The following is a 21,681-nucleotide window of genomic DNA, read 5'->3' as shown; positions in this document are numbered from 1 at the left end:
GCTACTTTGTTCCTAGCATTTGCAAAGCCAATAGATGTTATTTCAACACACTAAACAGCATGAATGTGTATGCTTACATTAGCACATATATGTTGGGTTTGCTAAATGCTTTTTTTAAAGCAGTAACAACGTGGCTTTACCGTTAACTGATTATGGCGAGTTCCCAAGTGCACGTAGCGACTAGAATGGTCCACGTGAGACTATTTTAAAAAGTAGAGGACACTGGATGCTTCTACGCTGACTGGTCCTGCATGGTACCCTTTATTTATTTATGCATTTTTATATAGTGCAGACTTTACCCAAAGGTGTCAGAGCGCTTCACAATGGGACCAGTTATGTTACATGAGGAAAATGTTACAAATGTACATGTTATAGAAGCAAATGAGATACAAGAAGAGGTATAATACAGCAATAGATGGTAGTCACTCAAAAACACAAAAACACACTGGGATGACACTTGTACAGGTATAGAATCAGGGCACAAGTCCTAAAAAAAGAAGTGGGGGGACGCTGTCACCGGAAGGGACGTCACGACAGCAAGTGACGTCACGAAAAGTGGCTTGAACCATCGGGCTCATTGCCTCCCCTCGCTCACCCCTCAGATGCGATTGCATCCGAGAAGCCAGTGGGTGTGCAGCGTGCTGTGAGCTCCGATCTCGTCCCAGAGAGGCCAAGGAAGAAAGTCCAGCTGCTTGGCAGGGGGGACGGCGTCCTCCCTGTAAAATAAGTGGGGGGACACCGTCCACCTGCGTGGTACCCCGACTCGAGCCCTGTATAGAATACAATATTTACAGTAGTGAAAGACCTTCCTTTAGGGACTTGAAAGACTTAGTTCTGGAAGTGTCTTTGGAAGAGAAGAGATTTGAGGTCAGGTTTGAAGGTCTGGGTAGAGGTGGAGGTGCGGAGCTGCGGTGGAAGCGAGCTCCAGATTCTCACCGCATTGCCTGAGAAGGATTGAGCCATCGATCTCTCCCTTTTGAAAGTGGGAGGCTCAAGCAGTAACTTTTCTGCATTACGAGACAGTCTAGAGCCTCCAGAGATTTTCAGTTTATTCGCCAGGTAGGGAGGGGAGGAAGTGTGCAAGGCTTTTTGGGTGATACAAGCCGTCTTGTAGATTGATCTTGCTTTGATGGGAATGGGTGTGTAGTAAATACGGAAAGAGAACTGTGGGCAGTCGGGATATCTGACAGTTGTTGGTGCAACTATTATTAACTGGTTGCACAGCAGGTGCCCTATTCCTGGGATGGCTGCGGTGGGGGCATTTATAAATTCTAGGGTGCTGGGGTGACATGTATACTCTGCTGTTCAAAACTAGGTCATGCTTGCTTAGTGTAGCGCTAACAGTTTGATCTTGGGCAGAAGAAAATATTCAAAGGCCTTCTCAAACACAATCTGTTTCATCCAGGCTTCTCATGTTGATCTGAGAGAGACCCAGCGCCTGCCTGACGCACGGTGTGATCTTCCTCTACGGGGCAGGGGGGCAGCCTACGATGGAGCCCCTCGGCTGCCCCAGACCAGTGGGTCACCAAATGTACATAAGCCCGTCCCTCCTGTGCTCGCGCAGGCGCAGACGCGCGGCTGCCCGTGGCTGTCAGCGGAAGTCACATGCCGGTGCAGTGATCCCGTGATCGGCTGCAAAGGAGCAGCGGACGCCGCCGGGGCCCGGGGCGAAGGGAGGGAGGCAGCTGGAACCGGAGCCCTCACGCCTTCACCCGGCATCCCTCCAGCGCCCGGCACCGGCCCTGCCCGGGCCAACTGCAGCGGACACCCTGGCGGAGAAGGGAGCAGGCAAGTGAGGTGTAGCGCCCAGAGGATGGAGACAGGTGTGCCAGGCGCTTGGCACCCCGGGAGCTGGGCGTCCAGTCTCTATGTATAGCATTGTTGTAGGTATATTGGGGTAGGGTGGGGTGTATTTTCTTTTAATAATGCACCTAACCCTGAAGGGGATGTTTTTCTCTGTCCAGAGGGTACGCTGCTTTGAGGTTACAAAAGGATGCTAGCGCCTTGAAACACCCCATCTTCTAGTCCAGCGCATTCTTTTTTGTCAAATTTGTTGTGTTCAGGTGTGACACTCCAGTTGTTTGCGTTGAAGTTCACGAAGACTGCAGTTCCCAGAATGCATCTGTTTGATGATAGAGAGCCCGTGTTTATCCTTGTGTTCATGATGTCACGGAGAGGTTATTCGTACACATGACTCAGCCCGGCATTATAGAGTATGTCACACCGTTTATGCTCGCGCCAGGACCTTTGTTAGCTGGATGCTACCTTTGTTAGCGGAATATTAAATGGGTGTTCTTGTTTGTGGTGTTTTGTGCTCCGACCTCATTTTCGGGATACTTTTAGCGTTTTACTATAGCGCTTGCATACCCCTCACAGGTTCTCAGATCGCTTTATTGGTGCTCAAATAGTTTGCTTGTTTTACAGCCTATTGTATGTGAGAGTTATTTCGAGTATTTAGGAAGTATTTTGGTGTCGTGTGGGGTTTGGAGATGTACGCATTCAGGGGAGTGGCAGACGATCTATTTCTAAAGGGAGCGGAGGGGGGGGGGGGGGATTCCAGACTGTCTTGGAGATAAAACCGTGCCAGGGCTCTGGTTTGGCTCTAAGAACCAAAGCCAAGTCCTCAGAAGATGTAAAGTAAGTTATGTAACATATCTCATGAAAAAATGCGATAACTTTAAAATGGAGCAAATGTATTTTCAAAATTTCTCAGTGTCATATAAAAAAAAAAGAGAGAATACCCCCTAAGGCCTGATGGTATTGCCACTAGTTATCCAAAATGTGCCACATTGTCATGCTCTAAAAATGTGCCACATTGTCATGCTCTCTGTTTAACTAGCTTATGTTCTCATTAAATTCGAAACTCGAATATTTAATATTAACTGTGTAATAGTGAGATCTTGTACTGCATAACTTCAATGTGCTTTCAGGTTAGTTACTTAAAGAAAATGATACCTAGTGAAGTAAAGCTCTGACCACGGATCACCAAGGTTGGTCAAGTGGGGAAGCTTGGATTTGAGCCTGTCAGTGTAATAACACCGCATCGGCCGCCATGCGCTACTTTGCTGGCTTGACAGGGGAACTTTAGGAGGGGTTCACACACCAGTGACCACAATTAAAGAATCAAACAACGAGGACATGAACTGGCTCCCACTCCCTCACAGCAGAGTTTCTTCCACCAATCACACTGCTGCAAGGAGGCGGGTGATGTGTAGCTGGACTCCAGAGAAACCTGTTGTGACTGCCTATGTTTAATCTTCAGTTTTTTAACTTTAAGATCATTGGGGGCAGTGGTGTTTATTATCCAATCCATTAAAAATATTGAGGGCTGGTACATCTTCCCTCCCTCAGTTTCTACTCCCCTGCTGAACACGTTACACAAATTTGCAGCTGTGAAGCCGTGATGTAGGCATGCTGAAGTCCCATTCTCATTAGCTTTACATCCCCAGAGAAGCCATTTTTAGGTTTTGCCTAGCAATGCGTACGAAGTACGCATGCGCTAGCAAAACCTCTTGAGTTCTATGTCGGGTGATGACCCGCCTCTGTCTATCATTGGCTAGCTCCATAAATGGAAGCTAGCCATTGGAAGACATTGGCTGTCAATCATTCTTTCCCCTCGGAACGCGATTCGGGGGCGTTTCCGTGACTTTTTTTAAGTCCCGCCCATTTTTCGTCATGGCATTCGGTGGGCGTTTCATCTGGCAGCTTCCAGCCCTCACCTCAGGTCAATTTTTAATTGTATTCACAGTTGACAAATGTAGACAATTCGGGGCCATCTTTGATTAATTCATTAACTTGCTATAGAAACATAAAACTTTTTGTTGATGTTACTTAAATGTTCAGCAAACCGAAAAGCAAAAATCTTAAAAAAATACTACGTTTACGTTTGTATGGCTAATTTTTTAAACGTTGTTTAATTAAATGACTTATGCGAGAAATATTGTTGGCCCGTAGCAAAAGGAATATTTTCCTTCATGTGACTCGGGCTGCGGCATTTCACAGTAGCTGTTGAACTCAGTATAAAAACGCATAAATAAAGTATCACAGTGTTTCGCTCTGTGCAGGAGTCCTTTCACTATGTCTATGAAAGCCAGTTTCTATTGCCCTGGGGAGGAGTAGAGGAAGCCAACATCTCGCCATGGCTACTAACCGGAAGTGCGCGCGGATTCGGCAAAAGTGACTTTTCAAACCTAGGAGGCAGGCGCGAGGTTTCATGTTTGAGTTCGTTTACTTACTGAAGAAAGGGGTTTAGAGGACGAGCGTGCGGGGCTGGATGTGAGAACAGGGAGCGAGCGAGCCGGCCGCAGAAACGGACACCTGACCCGGTGCTCCTGGGGAGGGGGGGGTGAGTTGTGTGTGAAGCCTCGGAAGATTGTACTACATGTTGGGTTTTTGAATTAAACTGTGTTGTGGCGAGCTGCGGGAGGAGGGGCGATATGACATTCACAGATTCAAATTAGGGAAGCTGCTTTCCCTCGGACTCCTTTGAGTCAGCTGTGGCTTCTGTTAAAGAATCCAATAGAACAGCCTGCAGTTTATGATTTACTTCAGGGTGGGAGGGAGGTTGGGTGTTCAACTGAACTACTGATCCCATAATGCATTGTTCGAGAGTAACAGAACCAGCATAGCTCCCATTGCTCCTTGTTAGCAGCAGGGATGTCCCCAGCCCCCCAACTGTGCATTACCGCCAGTCACTGAGGCATCACTCACACTGGAGAGACTTGGCAAGATCGCTAAATCGGTCATCGATGAATCCAAAGGGACAGTCCCCATACTACTGTCCTCGTCATGACTGGGAGCCGAGACTGGGGCTGGTACTGGTGAACATACAGGTACTCCCTCCCCCTCCTTCACAAGACGGTGTTTAATCACTTTCAATGGATCAGCCAGCTTCTCTCCCACTCTGATACCACTGACCTCGGGGGGCACTTTCCCTTTCAAAGACCGCCGACGGAACAGCTGCGGGACAGTCCGCTTGCCTTTCAAAGAAACCGCAGAAACAGGCTTTGTAGTGCCGATAGGCACCGCGACCTTCTCAGCACCCCCGCTGGCAGCTGACGGCTCCTTTCCATCGGAATCACCGGGACCGGCAATGCGTGTGATACCGCGTGTCTTCGCTGCTGCTGATGCAGTCTTAGAGGCTGTCTTTGGGGCCATATCGGGGGCAGAGCAAAATGTGAGGTCGATACACCTGAGGGAGCAGGAGCCGGAGGCGGAGCGCACGTAGACCCAGAGCGACTTGGCGGTAAATTTCGCTTGCAACTGACTAAGTCTGTGGATCATGGTCATCCAACTATGCAGCAATAGTCACCTGAGCATTGGCTGGCCAAAAGTCAAGTCTGCATACTGCCTACAGCAAACACCACAGCAGACTGAAAAGCAGACAATCGCCTGGGCAAGAGGAACAGGGGGTGGTCGAGGCAAAAGACGATAGGGGAGGAATTCACCAGGAGAGCACTGACACCAGCCTATTCAGCCGAGCAAAATCCTAGATTCGTTCCCACTTAACGATGTGTTGGTTACTACATTTCGGATTGTCAACAACACTCTTAATTCGAAAGCAGAACTATGAAAATCATAATGCAGCAGTACTTAAATCAGAAACCTGTTAATGACTGGACTGCTCGTCTTTGAATAAAAAATGTATTCCTTTTATGGATATTGATTCTATCCAAGCAAGGAGCTTGGTGTGGTTACTTTTCAGTACAATGCAAAATTGTAATAAAGAAAAGGATAATGACAAACTACCAGCCGTGCCCACGTCATACAAGTCTGCTTCCCCCACGCCGCGAGGCTTACGCAGGCAGGGAGGGGTGCCTGTTTCGCGGCTTGTCCAGCCCTGACTGACCAATGAGATGCCGAGCCCGCCTCCCTCCTACAGGTGAGCTCATTAGGCTGCTATAAATCACTGAGCCTGACACGGCTTCTGTTTGTTGGGTCGGGAGGCGACAGGGGAAAGAGGGTAGTTTTGGCGGTGCATATTGACTCCGAGATGACTGAATGAACTAAGATGTTTATTTTTGTGAACAGTTCGTGAGAAATCGTTTTTCTTTGTCCTCGTGAACGGGTTTACTTTAAAGCGCCATTAAATGTAATAATATGCAATTATTTAGTGGTAGGCCTTGAAAGTGTTTAGAAGTTTGGTTCTCTTTGCCCCCAAAAATGTTGCTTTTGAATAAATACTTGCTGGAAGAATAGCTCTAACTTTTCCAAAGGCGAAACCGTTGCATTGTAAATGCTTGTTTATTTGGGGGTGAGTCCTGGGCCCTTAGTACACCTGATGGTGGGCGGGCCTTGTTATATTTCTATGGCAAAACCTTTTCTATTGGTAGAGACAGCCTTACATCACTTCCGGCTCTGGTGGGCAGCACATGTTCAAGGCAGGGCCTGCTTCAGTTCCACCCAATTCACACCAACCTCCAGGCCCAGGAAGAGGGGTGTCAGCCCTTTATCACTGTCTCTTTAGACACTTGAGATGCTGCTGTTCGCATTGTTCTGCTGTATGTCCTTTTAGAACACACCTTTGTTTACCCAGGGAGTGTTCATTGTAGCCTGTTAGTGAGATGCCCTCTCACTCGCTGGGCTCTTTCACCCAGTTTATGGCCTGAAAGAAATAAGTCGTGAGTTAAATTTTATTTTGCATTTCACAAGTCTGCCAATTGGCCCTGCCAATGCAAATTGTGTTCTGAGCTGGGTCTGGTGGCTCAGTGGAATAATGCGTCCACTGCAGGGGCCTGTGTTCGATCTCATGGTCAAAGGTCAAATCCCGGCGGGTCCACTCAGCCTTTCTTCCATCTGAGGTCGATAAAATGAGTACCATTGAGTTGGGTAACAACAAACATCTGTTATTCAGCGCCAAGATACCCGTAGTGGTGAACGTGCGCTTTACAAATACACGTGTTATGTTCTTTCTCCTGTTGTGGAAGGTGTAATGCCAGGCGTCACAGCACACGAGTTGTACACATGGGCAGCAGCGAGTCCATCCCTAATACACAGAATAAAAGTCGGGTCGCAGAAGCAGGAGGGCATTCGATGCAGACTAAAACACTAAAGAGAGGGTCATAGAAGCTAAAGGACTGTTGTACGCTCTCCGGAGATAGACATCAACAGACGAGAAGTAAAGCCACCTATATAATTTTTGGATATCCGTTTGGAATCAAATCAAGTATTTTCAACTCTAATATTCCTTTCTCTATCACACACATATTCCTGGGCAGCCTATCTCCCATTTGGGAAGATCACATTTTTAACACTAAGATTGTAGACTTGAGGTTGGCAGTTGCATTTCAACAAATCACAAAAAATTGGAAAGACTTTACAAAGTTATCATTCCAGGCTTGGTGGTGTGCAGTATGCTATCATCACAGGTTGTATACAGCTTGTGTTCATCCCATTCATTTAGCTATGAAACGCTCCATTATATGGTCACCTGTTACATTATTCTTTGATCGTAGTGCTAAATGTTCCTTTTCCTTATCTCCTACTCAGCAAGAGGTTGCTCGGCCTCCATGACATTCCATATATTTGATATTTCTATTCTACAATATGATGTTATATTTTGGTTTAAGCTATATTGCTGCGTGGTTACTATATGTAATCTATTGTTTATATATGTATTGATATTTCAATGCCTTTTTCATTTCAACCTAGATGTTTTATGATACATTTATGTTTCCCTTTCCCTGCTCCTTACCCCCCTTATACTGTATTGTACTGCATTACCTGTTCTCTTAATAAACTTACTTTCTGAACTAAAAACTGATGGAATTGGCATACTTTCATGTACTTGCAGTACGATGAAATATCAGCTACCTAGTGTGCTGTGCTTCATCAGGGGTTCAACATATAACACGGTGTATCATAGAAGAGTACTACTATTAGCTAGTAGTGCAGTTTCCTAGTTATGGTTTCCCTAATTTGGGTGCGGTTATGTCCCTTAAGTCAACTTTCTTCCCCCCCCTTGTTCTATGTGTCCACTTTTGTCCCCCCCCCCTGTTATACTCTGACCTATATTAAAATTGAGTGTGGATGAGCTCAAATATTTTTCACTGGTGTCCCCGTAGTACAAGATTAAAACACGACCTGTTTTCTGTTGCAATTTTCTGCACTCTATTATCCCCATGGGGCCAGGCACTTTACTCGCAACTGCAGACCTTGATATATCGCATCGAATATTGTGAAACAGTCCTTGATTCAGAGGGCTGTTATACAGGTACCTTAAATATATCCTTTGTTTATTAAATGAACATCACATCACAGAACCCATGGAATCAGCAGCAGCACTGCAAGCTTTCCCCATCACAGAACACATGGCAATCAGCAGCAGCATTGTAAGCTTTCCCCATCACAGAACACATGGCAATGAACAGCAGCTGCAGTGCAAGCTTTCCCCATCACTGAACCCATGGGATCAGCAGCAGCAGTGTAAGCTTACCCCATCACAGAACACATGGCAATCAGCAGCAGCAGTGTAAGCTTTCTCCATCACAGCACACATGGCAATCAGCAGTGCAAGCTTTCCCCATCACAGAACACATGGCAATCAGCAGCAGCAGTGTAAGCTTTCCCCATCCCAGAACACATGGCAATGAACAGCAGCTGCAGTGCAAGCTTTCCCCATCACAGAACCCATGGAATCAGCAGCAGCAGTGCAAGCTTACCCCATCACAGAACACATGGCAATCAGCAGCAGCAGTGTAAGCTTTCCCCATCACAGAACACGTGGCAATCAGCAGCAGCAGTGTAAGGTTTCCCCATCACAGAACACGTGGCAATCAGCAGCAGCAGCAGTGTAAGGTTTCCCCATCACAGAACACATGGCAATCAGTAGCAGCATTGTAAGCTTTCCCCATCACAGAACACATGGCAATCAGTAGCAGCAGTGCAAGCTTTCCCCATCACAGAACACATGGCAATCAGCAGCAGCAGTGTAAGCTTTCCCCATCACAGAACACGTGGCAATCAGCAGCAGCAGTGTAAGCTTTCCCCATCACAGAACACGTGGCAATCAGCAGCAGCAGTGTAAGCTTTCCCCATCACAGAACACGTGGCAAGCAGCAGTGTAAGCTTACCCCCATCACAGAACACATGGCAATCAGCAGCAGCACTGCAAGCTTTCCCCATCACAAAACACATGGCAAGCAGCAGCAGCAGTGCAAGCTTACCCCATCACAGAACACATGGCAATCAGCAGCAGCAGTGTAAGCTTTCCCCATCACAGAACACATGGCAATCAGCAGCAGCAGTGTAAGCTTTCCCCATCACAGAACACGTGGCAAGCAGCAGTGTAAGCTTACCCCCATCACAGAACACGTGGCAATCGGCAGCAGCAGTGCAAACTTTCCCCATCACAGCAAACCTGGCAATCTGCAGCAGCAGTGCAAGCTTTCACCATCACAGAACATGTGGCAATCAGCAGCAGCAGTACAAGCTTTCCCCATCACAGAACACATGGCAATCAGCAGCAAAGGGTGCAAGCTTTCCCCATCACAAAACACATGGCAATCAGCAGCAGCACTGCAAGCTTTCCCCATCACAGAACACGTGGCAATCTGCAGCAGAGGGTGCAAGCTTTCACCATCACAGAACACGTGGCAATCAGCAGCAGCAGTGTAAGGTTTCCCCATCACAGAACACATGGCAATCGGCAGCAGAGGGTGCAAGCTTTCACCATCACAGAACACATGGCAATCAGCAGCAGCAGTGCAAGCTTTCCCCATCACAGAACACGTGGCAATCGGCAGCAGAGGGTGCAAGCTTTCCCCATCACAGAACACGGCAATCAGCAGCAGCACTGCAAGCTTTCACCATCACAGAACACGTGGCAATCTGCAGCAGTGTAAGCTTTCACCATCACAGAACACATGGCAATCGGCAGCAGCAGTGTAAGCTTTTCCCATCACAGAACACGTGGCAATCGGCAGCAGCAGTGTAAGGTTTCCCCATCACAGAACAAATGGCAATCGGCAGCAGCAGTGTAAGCTTTTCCCATCACAGAACACGTGGCAATCGGCAGCAGCAGTGCAAGCTTACCCCATCACACAACAAATGGCAATCGGCAGCAGCAATGCAAGCTTACCCCATCACACAACAAATGGCAGTCAGCAGCAGCAGTGCACGTTTCTCAAACAGCTTATCTTTGTGTGCACAAGGCCAGGAACTGCAGCTTCTGTCCCCAGGATGCTACAGGACCGGAAGTGGTAGGACCTGGTGTGGGGCAGGGGTACCAAAGGACTAGAAGTGGTAGGACCTGGTGTGGGACAGGGGTACCAAAGGACTAGAAGTGGTAGGACCTGGTGTGGGACATGGATACCAAAGGACTAGAAGTGGTAGGACCTGGTGTGGGACAGGGGTAGCAGAGGCTAAGAAGTGGTAGGACCTGCTGTGGGGCAGGGGTACCAAAGGACTAGAAGTGGTAGGACCTGGTGTGGGGCAGAGATACCAAAGGATAAGAAGTGGTAGGACCTGGTGTGGGGCTTGGATAACAAAGGATAAGAAGTGGTAGGACCTGGTGTGGGGCAGAGATACCAAAGGATAAGAAGTGGTAGGACCTGGTGTGGGGCTTGGATAACAAAGGATAAGAAGTGGTAGGACCTGGTGTGGGGCTTGGATAACAAAGGATAAGAAGTGGTAGGACCTGGTGTGGGGCTTGGATAACAAAGGATAAGAAGTGGTAGGACCTGGTGTGGGGCTTGGATAACAAAGGATAAGAAGTGGTAGGACCTGGTGTTGGGCTTGGATAACAAAGGATAAGAAGTGGTAGGACCTGGTGTGGGGCAGGGATACCAAAGGATAAGAAGTGATAGGACCTGGTGTGGGGCAGGAATACCAAAGGATAAGAAGTGGTAGGACCTGGTGTGGGGCAGGAATACCAAAGGATAAGAAGTGGTAGGACCTGGTGTGGGGCAGGAATACCAAAGGATAAGAAGTGATAGGACCTGGTGTGGGGCAGGAATACCAAAGGATAAGAAGTGGTAGGACCTGGTGTGGGGCAGGAATACCAAAGGATAAGAAGTGATAGGACCTGGTGTGGGGCAGGAATACCAAAGGATAAGAAGTGGTAGGACCTGGTGTGGGGCTTGGATAACAAAGGATAAGAAGTGATAGGACCTGGTGTGGGGCTTGGATAACAAAGGATAAGAAGTGATAGGACCTGGTGTGGGGGCAGGAATACCAAAGGATAAGAAGTGATAGGACCTGGTGTGGGGCAGGAATACCAAAGGATAAGAAGTGATAGGACCTGGTGTGGGGCAGGGATAGCAAAGTATAAGAAGTGATAGAACCTGGTGTGGGGCAGGAATACCAAAGGATAAGAAGTGATAGGACCTGGTGTGGGGCAGGGATAGCAAAGTATAAGAAGCGATAGGACCTGGTGTGGGGCAGGAATACCAAAGGATAAGAAGTGATAGGACCTGGTGTGGGGCAGGAATACCAAAGGATAAGAAGTGGTAGGACCTGGTGTGGGGCTTGGATAACAAAGGATAAGAAGTGGTAGGACCTGGTGTGGGGCTTGGATAACAAAGGATAAGAAGTGGTAGGACCTGGTGTGGGGCTTGGATAACAAAGGATAAGAAGTGGTAGGACCTGGTGTGGGGCTTGGATAACAAAGGATAAGAAGTGGTAGGACCTGGTGTTGGGCTTGGATAACAAAGGATAAGAAGTGGTAGGACCTGGTGTGGGGCAGGGATACCAAAGGATAAGAAGTGGTAGGACCTGGTGTTGGGCTTGGATAACAAAGGATAAGAAGTGGTAGGACCTGGTGTGGGGCAGGAATACCAAAGGATAAGAAGTGATAGGACCTGGTGTGGGGCTGAGATACCAAAGGATAAGAAGTGATAGGACCTGGTGTTGGGCTTGGATAACAAAGGATAAGAAGTGGTAGGACCTGGTGTGGGGCAGGAATACCAAAGGATAAGAAGTGATAGGACCTGGTGTGGGGCAGGGATACCAAAGGATAAGAAGTGATAGGACCTGGTGTGGGGCAGGAATACCAAAGGATAAGAAGTGGTAGGACCTGGTGCGGGGCAGGAATACCAAAGGATAAGAAGTGATAGGACCTGGTGTGGGGCAGGAATACCAAAGGATAAGAAGTGATAGGACCTGGTGTGGGGCAGGAATACCAAAGGATAAGAAGTGATAGGACCTGGTGTGGGGCAGGAATACCAAAGGATAAGAAGTGGTAGGACCTGGTGTGGGGCAGGAATACCAAAGGATAAGAAGTGATAGGACCTGGTGTGGGGCAGGGATAGCAAAGTATAAGAAGTGATAGAACCTGGTGTGGGGCAGGAATACCAAAGGATAAGAAGTGATAGGACCTGGTGTGGGGCAGGGATAGCAAAGTATAAGAAGTGATAGGACCTGGTGTGGGGCAGGAATACCAAAGGATAAGAAGTGATAGGACCTGGTGTGGGGCTGAGATACCAAAGTATAAGAAGTGATAGGACCTGGTGTGGGGCAGGGATAGCAAAGTATAAGAAGTGATAGGACCTGGTGTGGGGCATGGATACCAAAGGACTAGAAGTGGTAGGACCTGGTGTGGGGCAGGAATACCAAAGGATAAGAAGTGGTAGGACCTGGTGTGGGGCATTGATAGCAAAGCTCTAGTAGTGGAAGGACCTGGTGTGGGGCATTGATAGCAAAGCTCTAGTAGCGATAGGACCTGGTGTGGGGCATTGATAGCAATGCTCTAGAAGTGGTAGGACCTGGTGTGGGGCAGGGATACCAAAGGATAAGAAGTGGTAGGACCTGCTGTGGGGCTTGGATAACAAAGGATAAGAAGTGGTAGGACCTGGTGTGGGGCTTGGATAACAAAGGATAAGAAGTGATAGGACCTGGTGTGGGGCAGGAATACCAAAGGATAAGAAGTGATAGGACCTGGTGTGGGGCAGGAATACCAAAGGATAAGAAGTGATAGGACCTGGTGTGGGGCTGAGATACCAAAGTATAAGAAGCGATAGGACCTGGTGTGGGGCAGGGATACCAAAGGATAAGAAGTGGTAGGACCTGCTGTGGGGCAGGGATACCAAAGGATAAGAAGTGGTAGGACTTGGTGTGGGGCAGGGATACCAAAGGATAAGAAGTGATAGGACCTGGTGTGGGGCAGGAATACCAAAGGATAAGAAGTGATAGGACCTGGTGTGGGGCTGAGATACCAAAGTATAAGAAGCGATAGGACCTGGTGTGGGGCAGGGATACCAAAGGATAAGAAGTGGTAGGACCTGCTGTGGGGCAGGGATACCAAAGGATAAGAAGTGGTAGGACCTGCTGTGGGGCAGGGATACCAAAGGATAAGAAGTGGTAGGACCTGGTGTGGGGCAGGGATACCAAAGGATAAGAAGTGGTAGGACCTGCTGTGGGGCAGGGATACCAAAGGATAAGAAGTGGTAGGACCTGCTGTGGGGCAGGGATACCAAAGGATAAGAAGTGATAGGACCTGGTGTGGGGCTGAGATACCAAAGTATAAGAAGCGATAGGACCTGGTGTGGGGCAGGGATACCAAAGGATAAGAAGTGGTAGGACCTGCTGTGGGGCAGGGATACCAAAGGATAAGAAGTGGTAGGACCTGGTGTGGGGCAGGGATACCAAAGGATAAGAAGTGGTAGGACCTGGTGTGGGGCAGGGATACCAAAGGATAGGAAGTGGTAGGACCTGGTGTGGGGCAGGGATACCAAAGGATAAGAAGTGATAGGACCTGGTGTGGGGCTGAGATACCAAAGTATAAGAAGCGATAGGACCTGGTGTGGGGCAGGGATACCAAAGGATAAGAAGTGGTAGGACTTGGTGTGGGGCAGGGATACCAAAGGATAGGAAGTGGTAGGACCTGGTGTGGGGCAGGGATAGCAAAGTATAAGAAGTGGTAGGACCTGGTGTGGGGCAGGGATACCAAAGGATAAGAAGTGGTAGGACCTGCTGTGGGGCAGGAATACCAAATGACTAGAAGCGATAGGACCTGGCGTGGGGCATTGATAGCAAAGCTCTACTAGTGGAAGGACCTGGTGTGGTGCATTGATAGCAAAGCTCTACTAGTGGAAGGACCTGGTGTGGGGCATTGATAGCAAAGCTCTACTAGTGGAAGGACCTGGTGTGGTGCATTGATAGCAAAGCTCTACTAGTGGAAGGACCTGGTGTGGGGCAGGGATAGCAAAGGATAAGAAGTGGTAGGACCTGGTGTGGGGCATTGATAGCAAAGCTCTAGAAGTGGTAGGACCTGGTGTGGGACAGGGGTACCAAAGGACTAGAAGTGATAGGACCTGGTGTGGGGCATGGATACCAAAGGACTAGAAGTGGTAGGACCTGGTGTGGGGCAGGGATACCAAAGGACTAGAAGTGGTAGGACCTGGTGTGGGGCAGGGATAGCAAAGGATAAGAAGTGGTAGGACCTGGTGTGGGGCATTGATAGCAAAGCTCTAGAAGTGGTAGGACCTGGTGTGGGACAGGGGTACCAAAGGACTAGAAGTGGTAGGACCTGGTGTGGGGCATTGATAGCAAAACTCTAGAAGTGGTAGGACCTGGTGTGGGGCATTGATAGCAAAACTCTAGAAGTGGTAGGACCTGGTGTGGGGCAGGGATACCAAAGGATAAGAAGTGGTAGGACCTGCTGTGGGGCATGGATACCAAAGGACTAGAAGTGGCAGGGCCTGGTGTGGGGCATTGATACCAAAGGACTAGAAGCGATAGGACCTGGCGTGGGGCATTGATAGCAAAGGACTAGTAGTGGTAGGACCTGGTGTGGGGCAGGGATACCAAAGGATAAGAAGCGATAGGGCCTGGTGTGGGGCAGGGGTACCAAAGGACTAGAAGTGGTAGGACCTGGTGTGGGGCAGAGATACCAAAGGATAGGAAGTGGTAGGACCTGCTGTGGGGCATGGATACCAAAGGATAAGAAGTGGTAGGACCTGCTGTGGGGCATGGATACCAAAGGACTAGAAGTGGCAGGGCCTGGTGTGAGCTCTGGGTGGGGCGAGATCTATTTTAGTCTGCAGGGGGCTGTTTTTGATATCCACTTTACTTGGGTTCCCGTGTTGCTGCATCCGTCCAGGCATGGCATAGTTTTAATTTCCTGTATGTTAAGGCGGATGTGATGTTGCTCAGGCGACGCTGGCTGTGTACACACTAGTTTATAGTACATTACAGTCGAGCCAGCAGCACTTTTATTATAGTCTTGCCACGTGTAGCTCCCAGTCCACCCCTCCTTCCTGGAGCTTGCTGCAAAGCAGAGGAGCATGTTACTTGGTGCATTCATTGTTGGCAACACAGGAAGGCCTGAAATCATTTCAGAAAGATCACCCTTGCTCTAAGGCCTCTTACTGTTAATAAAAATAGATTGCAATTCACGTTTTATGGTATTTAACATTTGTCTTTTCTTATCCCTATTGGTTCATTTTGGGTTTTATATTTCCTCATTAAGTTGTACGTGAGGGCTCCTACTTGGAGGCCTGTCGGTTTTTAAGCTCTATACACAGCCGTATTTGATACAACAGTACACTCACTTGAAAAACTTAGCATTGTAGTACACATGCCTGAGCAGTTATTTTAAGAAAAACTATCCTTTTTAGGTCGAAGCCTACCAGACCGCTGCACTTCTGGTTTGCTAATGACATCTTAAGGCTGTTCGGAAAGCTTTCCTGGAAATGGATTCCGCCTGTAGGAGAGTGCCCCTTTTTTGCATTGTTACCCCCACTTTTTTGTGTGAACTCTGATGCAACCTGACTTGATGTGCCCTGGGTACCTGCCAATCGGGTTCCCAGGGCCTTTGTTCTTTACTTACACTGTAGCTTTGTAGCCACAATTGGCACATCCCTGGCCCCAGGTAAGCCCCTTGTAAAAGGTACCAAGGACACTGTGACTAGGGAAGCTCCCTAAAGCCTGCAGCACCTATTGTTACCGCAAACAAATGATGAACGGAATGCTGACAATGCAAACATTCTCCCCCTTTCAAAAGATCCGGGTTAAATCCATCGTTCTTTTGCCCACTACGCCACCCCAGTTTGGTCCCAGCCATATGCAAATCAGCCCTGACCCTGTGCCCCATGGGAACAGGCCAGGTCCTCCCTGGACTGGAAACCAGCATCCTGGGACCGGTTTCAGGGTAGGTCACCCTTCTTCAGCCAGGCTAGTTTTAATCCAGTGGCACAGTGAGCAAGGCACCTATTGTGCCACCCTTAGAAGCCCTTCACCTTAACACCCACACACTGAATGAATGAATGGGGGTCTTATAAAGCGCAACTTAGCCCAAGGGCATCAAGGCGCTAGAGCGGATCATCCAACACACTAACAAAGGGGACAGGATTACAAATATGCCTCGGAAAAAAGCCAGATTTTTAAGACCTTACGGAACAAAGGGAGGGAGGGAGGGCTGCCCTGATAGCTCTAAAGGGAGAGAATTCCACAATCTGGGCACCACAATGGAAAAAGCTCTACCACCCCATTTTGCCTTGGCAAATCTAGGAACCGCAAGAAGGTTTTTATTGGAAGAACAAAGAGATCTACTGGGGGTATAAAGATGAACAGATGACTTGATGCCCTCCGGACCAGTGCCATAAATGGCTTCATGAGACAAACATAGGATTTTAAAGGTGCCATTACAGGCTGCGTGTTTTGGTGCAGAAAAAAGTGAAGTCGACATGGTACACATCCCTCTGTGCATTGCCTACAACCCATGCATGAGGCCTAAGTAGTCACCCCTCTAGCAGGGTGCTCTAGCTCTCAGGTGAAGGCACAGTGGCATGAGCCCTGTACCCCTACAGTCCATTCTTAGACATTGTAAGTGTAGTAAAGCAATAAAGAGTATATGGTTTAGGAATTGGTCATTACCAACTCCACAGCTCTATAATAGCTTTAATGAAACCTTTAAAGAATGGTAGGAAACTTCTCCGCACATTAAAAATGTACTCAGAGGGCATCTTAGAGATGCTCCCTGAAAAACGACCAGCTCTGGTGTGGTTCCTGAATAGTTGTCTACCATTTGCCACCACCTGGCAGGTTTCTGGACCCCTGGGTAGAGAGCCTCCACTCTCTGGGTCTGGAAACAAAGCACATCCTGGACAGAGGTGTCATGCCTCCTCTCCCAGGATGGGCTGGGTCCACGAAGGGGTGCTTCAAAGGCCTGTCGCCTTTGGAAGCTGTCCCTGTCTTTTGCTGCCCCCAGGAACTAGCTCCCACCGGTTCTTCCCCCCCACTTTGTGCAGGAGAATCTGCAGGAAAACCAAGAGAGGTGTGCCCAACTTTGCCAACCCCACTCCTCATGTGGGGAGGCTAGGTGAAGCACACATCAGTCCCCTCCATCTTGAAGATGAGGGGACTCTCCAAATTAGGGAGAGACTCATGCCCCCTCCCACTGGATTGTGGCATAAGGGGTGTACCCACCCCAAGGAAGGGACTCATTGTTCCCGACCTGCACACCACTTTAAACTCCGATAAATCTAGTATTTGGGGGCAACCCTGGCCTTGCTTACTCAGATTCGAGGAAGAAAGGACCAAAGAGCTATGCTGACCCAGGAAGAAGAGGACACCTGCTTTGGCCCCAGCCCTACCGGCCTGTCCCGACTACAACCTGCATACAGCAAAGAAACTGGTGTGTCCAGCAGCCCCCCCCCCACCCCAGAGGACCTGCACTGCTCTCCCCTTACAAACTCTGTCTCCCGTGAGCACTGGATTTGCTCAACAAAGATTCCAAGTACAGAATCCGGATTTTGGCGACTCTGCAATTTTGCACTGGATGCTCACGGCCAGAGTTAGAGTAGCCCAACACCACGAGGAGGTCTCCCCAGTGTTCCTGACCTGGGATCTGGTGATCCCCAACCTCCCTGAAGCTTCAAGAGGACGCCTGCAGCCTCAACCTGAAGGGTCCCCCTGACCACAGCCGGTAAAAAAAACCAACGCCAGAAGACACCCCTGCATCCCAAACCCCCACGGTCTTGGGTGGCCCAACAGATGGTGTCCAGACATACCCTAAGATCCCACTTTCCTCTCCAGCCTGAGGCCTCCTTCAGGAAGTCTCCCTGCCCGTGCCGCAGCAACTTCACAGAACCGAAGGTCTCCATTGAAAAGCACAGGATGCCAACGTCTTTTTGGCACCCTGCACCTGCCCATCCCAGTGTTGCTGGTGGTGCTGCCATAGTGCTGGTCTTTGGCCCCTGCAGTGCTGACCTTAAACCTAGGGGCTTTGCTCCCACACCCGAGTGGCCTGCTCATCAGCAGTCCCTAACCAAAGACCCCATTTGCCCCATTGGCTAACATTGGGGCCCTGCACTCTGCACCCGACTGCTACATTGCTGCTGGTAGTGCAGCTCAAGTGCCTATCAAGACCTTGGGGAACCCCCAAAACTCCCACTCGTAAGTCGTGTACTTGCCTAAGAAATCGCTAACACTTTTTTTCCCATAGGAACCCATGTTTTGAGATTTTGGGCCCAAAATGTTCTAAGTGTTGGACTAATTTTTGTATGGAGAAAAGAGAGCTCCACCCCTTACCTACTACTTACGTTTAAAAAAAAAAAAAAAAATTTATTATTCCCCCGTAGGGACAAGTCAACAGAACATAAGTCAACAAATTCATGATAAACGACAGTATATATATAACTGATACAAACATTTTTTTAGCAAATAGCATTTCAATTCTCCAAATATTCTTGAATTGCACCCCAAATTAATATTCCCAATCGCCGTTTTTTGACCCCCTTCAAAGAATTTAGACTCCATTCCAATTCGTAAGTATGATATAACTTCGCCCTCCAATGCTCGAATACAGGAGGTTCTTCTTGTAGCCACTCAGAGGCAATGCATAGGCGAGCAATCGTCATTGCAACAAATATCAACTATCTAAATCTAAATAAATCAGTACCCTGTTTCACATTTTCACTTATACCTAGAAGCATCATAGCTGGAGACATTTTTACAGTGAGTTTTGTAATCATAGAAAGAAAGTTTTCAATGTGAATCAAAAAATCACGCAATTTACAGCATTCATAAAATATATGAGTGCTATACGCATTGTTGGCTCTACATCGAAAACATTTCCCTTCATATTGTGATCCCCACTTCCTCATACGCTCTGGTGTATAATATAACCGAAAGATAGTTTTAAAAAATTGAGCTTTCAAATTAGCCGAGAGAAAGGCTTCCTTATACAAATCAATCGCGTCTTCTATTAACAAAGACGATTCCCCCAGCTGATTTTGCCAGTACACATTAAATTTCTGCAAATCAGTTCTGTATTCCATTAATAATTTATACAAAAACCCTATTTTCTCGCCTCGGCGAATCGCCTCTACCAACGAATTAGTTTCACCACTGACATGTCTTCTGTTAATAAAGTCTCTTAACTGAACATATTTAAAAAAAGCCGATTTAGTCAAGTGATGCTTTAAGGTCAGCTTTTCAAAAGTGACTACTGTTGCATCTAAATCAAACATATCCCCTATTTGTGTTATCCCTCGATGTGTCCAATCCAGCACCACTCGGTCATGAAAAACAGCAGGTAATATTTTATCTGCATTAAGAGGCGTGTAATACGATACTTTCCTGATATTAATCATTTTAGTTATCCTTCTCCATACCTTAAAGGCTGCTTCCAGAGCCTTATACCGAGTTCTCTTATAATAATTACCCTCCAACTCTTTAAACAGGCTACGTCTAGCATGTATTCCCAGCATTAGGTAAAATATAGAGGGTGCTTTAGCCATATCCTCTACTGGTTCCCCCGTTAACAACACACGCAATCTTTGTAAAACACATACATAGTAATATAACAAAAAGTCAGGAATTGCCCGACCCCCCCCTCTCTCGACCGGGAGAGTCATCCATCTCATTGCTCTCCGAGGTTTCCCTGGAGACCATATAAATTTGGTGCATGCTGATTGTAGCTGTTGTGTATATATTGGGATGGAATCTCAAGAGGTATAGCTCTAAACATATAAAGGACTTTTGGCAAAATACTCATCTTGATTACATTTCCTCTTCCTATAATTGACAGTTGCAATCGTCCCCACCTGTCTCGTGACTGTTGAATATGTCGAAACGTATTAGACCAATTAGCCTCTACAATGTCTTTCATGGATGTTTTAATTATGATACCAAGATATGTAGCTTCAGAAACCACTCTCACATCAAAAAATCGCAAATTCTTAGTACAAAGAACTTGGGTCTTCCCTGAGTTTAGTTTGTAGCCAGATTTAGCTCCAAATGCTGAGGCCAGTTGCTCAATCTCTAATAATGCATCCGCTGGTTTAGTCGTCAGAACCGCCACGTCATCCGCATAGGCGAATACCGTGTGCTCTATATTTTGGGTGACAAATGGCTTAATTAAGGGATTGTTTGATAATCGCTTCAAAAAATGATTGATAAATAAGGCAAACAGCAGTGGCGAGCAGGGACACCCCTGTCTTGTCCCTCTAGTGATTTTGATAATATTAGATTTCCGTCCCATAGCAGCAATTCTTGCATTTGGGGCAGTGTATAGTACCTGTATTGCTGTCAAAAAAGAATCACCAAATCCTGACCGCTTCATGATCTCCCATAAGTATTGCCATTCTACACGGTCAAAAGCTTTCTCAGCGTCAAGTAATATTAAAGCAAGAGCACGTTTTTCGGCCTGAGCTATATCCAATAGAGTAATGACTTTATTTATGTGCGTCACAGCACCTCGGTTAGGAATGAATCCGTCTTGAACTAGAGAGACTATGGGAGTTATAACCTTTGAAATCCGATTAGCCAATATTATTGAATATACTTTACTATCGCAATTAAGTAAATAAATTGGTCTATAAGATCCGGGATTTCAGGGGGTTTGCCCTTTTTATTAAACACAGCAATCATCGCCTCATCCCAGGACTTTGGTGCTTTACCTCGTTGTGCAGCTCTCACAGTATCAAGCATGATATGTTTTAAATGATCAAAAAATAGTTTATACACCTCCCCTGGAATGTAATCGGGTCCGGCTGCCTTACCATTCGCCAAGCTTTTCACAGCATGCTCTAATTCTTCCAAAGTGATTGGACTATCCAGCCATTCCTTTTCCATATCAGAGAGCTGTACAAACTCCCCTAGATCAAATCTGTCATTGCTATCTATTTTTTTGACCCGTATACTATTCCGTATAATATTGATGAAATATATCAAGAATCTTTTCTGGGTCCTGTTGTAGTTTACCCTGTTGATCTTGCATTCTAGTTATAGATCTAGAGGTTGATTGCATCTTTAATTTTAAGGCAAGTGACCTCCCAATCGCCTCCCCGTACTCATGAATATGACGTTTATGTACCAGGTACTTTCTTGCGTTATCTTGGCTCCATATCCCCGTTATCTTGCCTCAACATCGAGCTACTTTATCCTCCGCATCTGCTATGTTCTGTTGATTATCAGTTTTTTGAATTTCCCTTAATAAATTCACCTCGACAGTTTTTAATGCCCAAGTCTTGCATTTCACCCTTTATTTTCTTCTGTCTATAATTACCATAACTCACCACTTCTCCCCTAAAGCACGCTTTGAATGTTTCCCAAACTATATCAATATTAGCCGTTCCCACATTAATATTAAAAAATTCAGTTATCCACTTTGACATATTCAATTTAAACTCTTCATCAAGACATAGTTTCCTGTCAAAAGTGAACATTCTTACTTCTGAATCTCTTGTGTAGTCCGGTATAGTTAAAACAAGGGGCGCGTGATCTGTCGTTACTTTAGGA

The 21,681-nt window shown here is 47.3% G+C and overlaps 1 protein-coding gene across 3 annotated transcripts in view; it reads left to right on the top strand.

The window, feature by feature from the left end:
* Positions 1–1,569: 1,569 nt before the first annotated feature.
* The window catches only part of SLC12A9 (solute carrier family 12 member 9), a 147,032-nt gene continuing 126,920 nt past the window's right edge, over positions 1,570–21,681 (top strand). The window contains exon 1 of one of the 3 annotated variants that reach the window (XM_078670774.1): positions 1,570–1,788. The gene's annotated coding sequence lies outside the window, so the exon portion shown is untranslated. Of the gene's footprint in view, positions 1,884–21,681 lie in introns of all 3 variants that reach the window. The other 2 variants (XM_078670775.1, XM_078670776.1) reach the window with 2 other exon arrangements.

Source organism: Lissotriton helveticus, chromosome 12 (genome assembly GCF_964261635.1).
Source record: "Lissotriton helveticus chromosome 12, aLisHel1.1, whole genome shotgun sequence".
Taxonomy (NCBI): domain Eukaryota; kingdom Metazoa; phylum Chordata; class Amphibia; order Caudata; family Salamandridae; genus Lissotriton; species Lissotriton helveticus.
This window is presented reverse-complemented; position numbering and strand designations above follow the sequence as displayed.